This window comes from Triticum dicoccoides, chromosome 1B (assembly GCF_002162155.2).
Source record: "Triticum dicoccoides isolate Atlit2015 ecotype Zavitan chromosome 1B, WEW_v2.0, whole genome shotgun sequence".
In the NCBI taxonomy this organism is placed as follows: Eukaryota; Viridiplantae; Streptophyta; class Magnoliopsida; order Poales; family Poaceae; genus Triticum; species Triticum dicoccoides.
Window position 1 is genome coordinate 28,557,023 of NC_041381.1, and position 7,975 is coordinate 28,564,997.

Consider the following 7,975-nt stretch of genomic DNA (forward strand, 5'->3'; position numbering starts at 1 on the left):
GCGGTGGCCGCGCGGGATGTTGGGGTCTAGGGCGGCGGGGGGCGGGCGGCGGGCGCTGGGCGGCGTAGGGGACGAGAGGCGGATGCGGCGACCGTAGGAGGGCGAGAAGCTTCCAGCGAAGAGTTTCCAATCCGTGGTTCTTTTTTTTTTTCGAGACAAGGATCCGTAGCTTCCGGTTCTGTCGCCCTCTTCCGGCTCCGTGGGCCCGTTCGGCTGGCTGGCGCAGTTCCATGGGCTGGCAGCCCGGCTAGAGGAAGCCTGGCCTGTTCAGCAGCGCTTTTGACGCCCGCGTAGGCCGAAATCACTGTTTTGACCCTTTTTTAGAACTGACTAGCAAAAGGGACTGCAACGGGATAAAAGAATTATGTATTTAACCACTTATCACAATGAGTGTTGTATGTGTGCAGATTTCGACCGCCTTGCTACTGGTTAGTGTACGATTATTAGATAACAAAAGGATGCGGCTAGGTCTAAGTCGACTAATATTTAACCAAGTCTCAGTCAAGTGACATAACATGAAAGAGAGAGAACGAAAAAAAGAGACAGATTTTTTTTTTGCAGGAATCTTAATGTAAGATCTCATGCATATAGCATCGGCTGAGATTTCGTTAAGTCTCAGTCGACTCGGACTTAGCAAGACTTTATGAGGCAATTCCACATAAGTAATTATAATTCTAATGCATGGACTAATTCTCACATGTGAAATAAAAACATTATGGTGCTTGTCAATGGCTAGTCATCCTCTATGTAGCTAGGGGTGGGCATATAATCTGAAAACCGATTTTCCGAACCGATATAACCGACATCGAAGCCGAACACACCGAAACCGAAAACTTCGGTCGTAAGATCGGTCTGCATGTTTGGAAAACCGAAATTGGTTCGGTGAATTCGGCTTTAACCCTCGGTCAACCGTACTGACCGAACACCGAGAAAAAAAAGTCCCGGCCCATATGCCTGACCGAACTACTGTTTCTTGATTTCCTCGCTGCCCCAAGCTCCCAACCACTAATTGTGCTAGTCCTAATCCCGCGACCGCATCGTGAACCTGACCCACGCATGGATGCACACCTAGCGAGGCAGTCTCGCTGTTGGGGTTGGTCGTCGCGCCACCATCCTGTTGAACAGCACGCCCGCATGACGCTGCTGCAAGTGCAAGTCCCGTGTCTCGATCCTTGTATTCATAATTTATTTTTTCTATCTCAAATTCTGAGATGGGATCCTACAGTACTAAATGAGTTGGCCGAGGAGACTAGACTAGCACGCAGTGCTATAGCCTACAGTGCTTGATCCCTACAGCCTACAGTACAACCTATAGGTACTGAGTACTGACATTAGTCAGTATACTGAACACACGGCAGAGATTCCTACTAGTACTACTACTAGTAACCATGCACGTGCAATGCACGTGTCCATCATCAAATACAAATGTAAGAACAAAGCGCCTCAGTGCAGCACGTACAGGAAGATAAAAAGGTAAGCTGTGCTAGTGCCCATACTCTGCTTCTCTACCTCTGCCCATAAGGTGTTTGCTGAATTGTTTGCTCCGATTCAGTCAATCAGTCGAGTCGTGAACCTGTCCACCCTGTTCGTGAGACAGAGATAGACTCGAGCCCGCTGTCGGCCTGTCACATAAGAATTGAAATGATTAAAGAGCTTCAACAGGAATAATACTCCATTTGGAAACTAATAAAAGCCGTTTTAGGTCAGTATTTCGTGACCTACAGCGTCTTATATTAGTTTAGCGCATTAGTAGCGAAGCATTTCTCTGAAAAAAAATCAGCAAATTAGAAGTTATGAGGTTTCATTATGTACCTCCAAACAAATTCTCTAAAACATCTTTCCAGCTAGCTATTAGTAGTTCTCTCGGGACTTGATGTACATCTTTGTCAGAAGAGCACAACCGCAGATGAATCAGTTAACACAACGGAGGGAAGAAAAAATTATGTTGAATAGCAAAGAACATGTAAATTCACTTGAAAATAGGTCACCTTTCTAAATCATTGCAATGTATCACTGTATGTAAACCAAATTAAGTGCTCTAAATTCTAAACCTGTAAAAGATAATTATATATTATTTATACAACAGGAACCATGTTAGGTTTCACCTCAATTTTGTCTACCAATATGTATTCAACTCTCTACTGAAATGCAATAAAATTTAGCATTAATTTTCAATCTAGTTATTCGCATCATGCAGATCAAAATAAGAAAATGTTCGATATCTTCTCCCCTCCAACCTCCCATAATACCCTTTCTTTAATATGAACTTGGTAGCACTCTATCTGTACCTCCCATAATTCCCTTTCTTATATATATAATTAGCATCTGTACTATGCAATCAACAAGTGGTCACTAACTCACATATGTTGTGCAGATTTCTCTATTCGTGTATGACACATCAGGCCCGGTAGAGTTTAAAACGCTGACAACTAATCCAATTAACACAAAGAATCAAACTAAATCTAGATTAATTTATAAAGTTAAAAGGATAAGAGTACGAGAGCATACAAATGATGTATGTTGCTTCCGCCTACTGCGGCACTGCAGCCTGCCTCCACACCTTGGTCCGTGGATTCGGGGAGCCGTGCGTCTGCACCAGCCTTGTGAGCAATGAACGTGCGCTGCTCTGGCAGAACTTGAGGGATCGATTGCTAGCCTGCAGCAAATTAGCTTCACCCTGACGCACAGCGACTTGTATTACCTGATGCACATGCAGACTTAGCTCCTACTACTTAGCACTAAACAAAATTATTTACCCATATGCCTGTGCTTCAGGGAGTCACCAAGTAGCTCCTGCCCGGACTGGCAGTGTGCCGTACCATCCTAAAAAACACAGACCGGTAGATCGATCTCACTCATATCCTTGTAGCCGATCTGCGCGGTCTTCTCCTGCAAGGCGCCCAGATGCGCCACCGCGAAGGTGTTCAGTAACGTGATGCTAGAGATACGGACATGGGCAACACCGTGAGGCTATCAATCACCATGTACGCCACGACGACCCGCATTAACCAGGTGATTGGCCTTGCCAAACTCCGCCGCAGCCGCAGCCGGCGAGCCTGAAGCAGGAGTGAATACATGGGCGGTTCGTCTGCATCTCGCTGTACATGGACGCGATGCGCGGCGTGTTGGAGGGAGCAGAGGGGTGAACGTTGTGAAGGACGGCGACGTTGGATGGAGGGGAGGCGGCGTTAGTGAGCTGGACGATGCCGGCGAGGCGCCTCGCGGCGCACGTCAAACATGGGGAGAGGCAGCGTTGGAGGGCGTGGGTTTCAGACTCGGAAAATCGGGAGAGGAAGAGCGAGGGGAACAGGCCTCGCGATGGAAAGAGCCCGTAAGTTTTGGGGCTGAAGAACGAAACAGTTTTGCTATTCCGTGATTTGCGACGCGAGTGGGCAGGATGTGAGGGTCTCGCGCGAGGGGCAGTCCGCTCCGCAGAACATTCAATCTGAGCCGTTTGATCATATGGAAGACCATTTAACTAATATGGACGCTTAGATCTTGTTAAATGGATTAGATCAAAGGGCGCTGGTTGATCTGTGTACAGTAGTTTTGGTGGACATAGAAAAGTTAAAGTTTGCTCTTTTTATAGTAGTGTAGATAAATTTTCGGTAGTGTTCAGTCAGAACCGACGACCGAACCGATTACTCGGTGCACCGGAACCTCGGTTCGATGATTTCTTGTTGACCGATCGGTCACTGATTTGTCAGAACCGATATTTTACAAAGACCGAGGAACCGCACCGATCGGTTCGGGGGAACCGAACGCCCAGCCCTATATGTAGCTATAGACCACTGCAGATGCAATCTCTTAATTTATTAGACACATATCAGGCAATATTCTTAAGAAACACGAGACACAAGTAAATGCATTAGAAACCAAACAAATATATTAGTCTGTGGATCTAACATACTTTTCTGCATAACACCGACATGGTTATTGATCCTTGCCAAAAATGAACGACTACGCCTCCCATGCAGAAGGTCAGTGAACTCAGAGAGAACAGGGTAGCAATCTCCAAAATCTTGTAAGCTATCTTCCAAAGTAGCAGATTCCTGTAAGATATTTTGATTAACCTGCTTAGCTGTGTACATTTGGTAGTATGCTGCTAGATGAATTATAGTACTTGTTTTTTCTGAACTAATAATTCAGAAAGTGATCTCTTTCAGAAAACAACCCCTTTAGTGTAATGGCTGAAGGACAACAACGTTTGGGAAAATTGCAGCTACCACCGCTATCTCCATGTCACAGTGTCCACTTCTTCACAACATTCGATTGGAGCTCACTGTTCACCATTTGCATGAACCACATTGGAGCTCGTACACATCTGCAAATCAACCAGCACACCAGCCCCAAGCACTGATCCAATTCTATAATAAATCAACCATGAAGAGCAGCCCTACTCTCTCTTAAGAATCCCAATCTATCTGCTCTCCTTCCTCACCCATCCCAATCTCTTTTTCCTTAAAAAAGAAGACTATCATATTTGAAATATTTGTAATGTGTTATTTACTTATTTTAATTCAGGCTAGAACAACACATTCTGCGGTTGTTATCTTTGAGTAACAAATGAGGTATTCTAGGCACGAAATAAAAGAATAATTAGATTATAGTTTATTTGGTATGTTTTGGTCTATCTGTAACCATGAAAATTCAAGATATTTCTTATGTTCGTGTTGAACATAATCATGTGTGTATATAAGATGCTTGTAATAAGTTATATCAGCATGAAGTATTGCACTTAAAATGATGTTTCCAATAGTTACTTTCTCCTTCTTAGAAGGCAAACATAAAATATATGCATGCATATCGGTAGCTAGCGCATGTTCTATAGTATATAGCTACTTCATGCAATAGATATAGACTTAACTCTTCATATTTGATGGATACTGTGACAACATTGGACCATGCTGGCTATAATAAAAAGTAAATTTAAGCATGAGACCAAATCTTATCGTCCATGTATAACTTCTGTAGTCTAGCCTTGCATGCTCTGCCCCTTCGCCAAATCAAGTCACACCCTAGTAGTAGCATGGGTTGAAATACTACCAGTAGCGTTGGGTCCAGCGCTACTGGTAGGGCACTACAGCTATTGTGTAGTAGTAGTGTGGGCCAGACCGGTGCTACTGCTAACCTACCTAGCAGTAGCGTGGGCCGAACCAGCGCTACTGCTATCCTACCTAGCAGTAGCGTGGGTATAACCAGCGCTACTGCTACAATTTCCTGTTTTTTTCTTCTGCTTATTTGAGTTGTATTTGTACAGATTTTATAAAGTAGTCTCATCATATGATTTTATGATCATCCAATAATATAATAACTCATCATGATCATAATAACAACTCATCATAATCATCATCATCATAGTCATAACAACTCATGCATCATCATAACAACTCCTCATAATCATCATCTATGAGTCATACGACATCTCATCATTCTAGCTAACACATTGTAGCACATAACTCATCATCATCATCATAGTCATAATCAACCCTAGCTAATTGTTCTTACTACCTAGGACCTAGTCCTCTCTCCTACGTAAAATAGCATATAACAGGTAAACTAGTCCATCTCCAAAATGAAGAATGGAGATCCACCTGTCACCAACTTCTGGCTTGCGCAGACGCATGTTGTCTCCAATTGGTTGCGTGCGCGCCTTCATTAGTTTGCTCCATTCTTTAATATTGATCCTTCCATCTTTCAAAGAAATAGAGTATGCACTTTGGTGAGTCATCGGCGGAAACGTCGTAAGCTAACCATGTACATACTCCCTTCGGTAAGCATCACATGAGGCATTGTTACGTCTTGAGCTTGTGTTGTTTTTCCTTGAAGAGGAAAGGGTGATGCAGCAAAGTAGCGTAAGTATTTCCCTCAGTTTTTGAGAACCAAGGTATCAATCCAGTAGGAGGCTCCTCAGAAGTCCCACGCACCTACACAAACAAACAAGAACCTCGCAACCAACGCAATAAAGGGGTTGTCAATCCCTTCACAGCCACTTGCGAAAGTGAGATCTGATAGAGATAATATGTTAAGATAAATATTTTTGGTATTTTTATGATATAGATTGGAAAAGTAAAGATGCAAATAAAAGTAGATGGAAAACTTATATGATAAAAGATAGACCCGGGGGCCATAGGTTTCACTAGTGGCTTCTCTCAAGATAACATAAGTATTACGGTGGGTGAACAAATTACTATCGAGCAATTGATAGAAAAGCGCATAGTTATGAGATTATCTAGGCATGATCATGTATATAGGCATCACGTCCGTGACAAATAGACCGACTCCTGCCTGCATTTACTACTATTACTCCACACATCGACCGACTCCTGCCTGCATCTAGAGTATTAAGTTCATGAAGAACAGAGTAACGCATTAAGAAAGATGACATGATATAGAGGGATAAACTCATGCAATATGATATAAACCCCATCTTTTTATCCTCGATGGCAATAATACAATACGTGCCTTGCTGTCCCTGCTGTCACTGGGAAAGGACACCGCAAGATTGAACCCAAAGCTAAGCACTTCTCCCATTGCAAGAAAGATCAATCTAGTAGGCCAAACCAAACTGATAATTCAAAGAGACTTGCAAAGATAACTTAATCACACATAAAAGAATTCAGAGGAGATTCAAATATTTCTCATAGATAAACTTGATCATAAACCCACAATTCATCGGATCTCGACAAACACACCGCAAAAAGAGTTACATCGAATAGATCTCCAAGAAGATTGAGGAGAATTTTGTATTGAGAATCAAAGAGAGAGAAGAAGTCATCTAGCTAATAATATGGACCCGGAGGTCTGTGGTAAACTACGCACAACTCATAGGAGAGGCCTTGGAGATGATGTAGAGGCCCTCCGTGGTCGATTCCCCCTCCAGTGGAGCGCCTGTGAAGGCTCCAAGATGGGATCTCGCAAAAGGTTGCGGCGGTGGAATTAGGTTTTCATGGTCTGTTCTGATGGTTTCAGGGTACGTGGGTATATATAGGAGGAAGAAGTAGGTCGGTGGACGCTCGAGGGGCCCACGAGGGTGGGGGCGCGCCCAGCCCTAGGGGCGCGTCGGGCACCCTCCTGGCTGCCTCCTCTATTGCTTGACGTCCACTCCAAGTCCCGTGGATTGCGTTAGTTCCAAAAAGATCGCTCCCGAAGGTTTCATCCCGTTTGGACTTCGTTTGATATTCCTTTTCGTCAAAACACTGAAATAGGCAAAAAAACAACAGTTCGGGCTGGGCCTCCGGTTAGTAGGTTAGTCCCAAAAATGATATAAAAGTGTAAAGTAAAGCCCATAAACATCCAAAACGGGTAATATAATAGCATGGAACAATCAAGAATTATAGATACGTTGGAGACGTATCAAGCATCCCCAAGCTTAATTCCTGCTCGTCCTCGAGTAGGTAAATGATAAAAACAGAACTTTTGATTTGGAATGCTACATAGCATAATACTCAATGTAGTTTTCTTTATTGTGGCATGAATGTTCAGATCCAAATGATTCAAAATAAAAGTTCATATTGACATAAGAAATAGTAATACTTCAAGCATACTAATAAAGCGACCATGTCTTCTTAAAATAACATGGCTAAAGAAAGTTATCCCTACAAAATCATATAGTCTGGCTGTTGCTCTATCTTCATCACACAAAGTATTTAATCATGCACAACCCCGATGACAAGCCAAGCAATTGTTTCATACTTTAGTAATCTCAAACTTTTTCAACTTTCACACAATACATGAGCGTGAGCCATGGACATAACACTATATGTGGAATAGAATGGTGGTTGTGGATAAGACAAAAAGGAGAAGATAGTCTCACATCAACTAGGCGTATCAACGGGCTATGGAGATGCCCATTAATAGATATCAATGTGAGTGAGTAGGGATTGCCATGCAACGGATGCACTAGAGCTATAAATGTATGAAAGCTCAACAAAAGAAACTAAGTGGGTGTGCATCCAACTCGCTTGCTCACGAA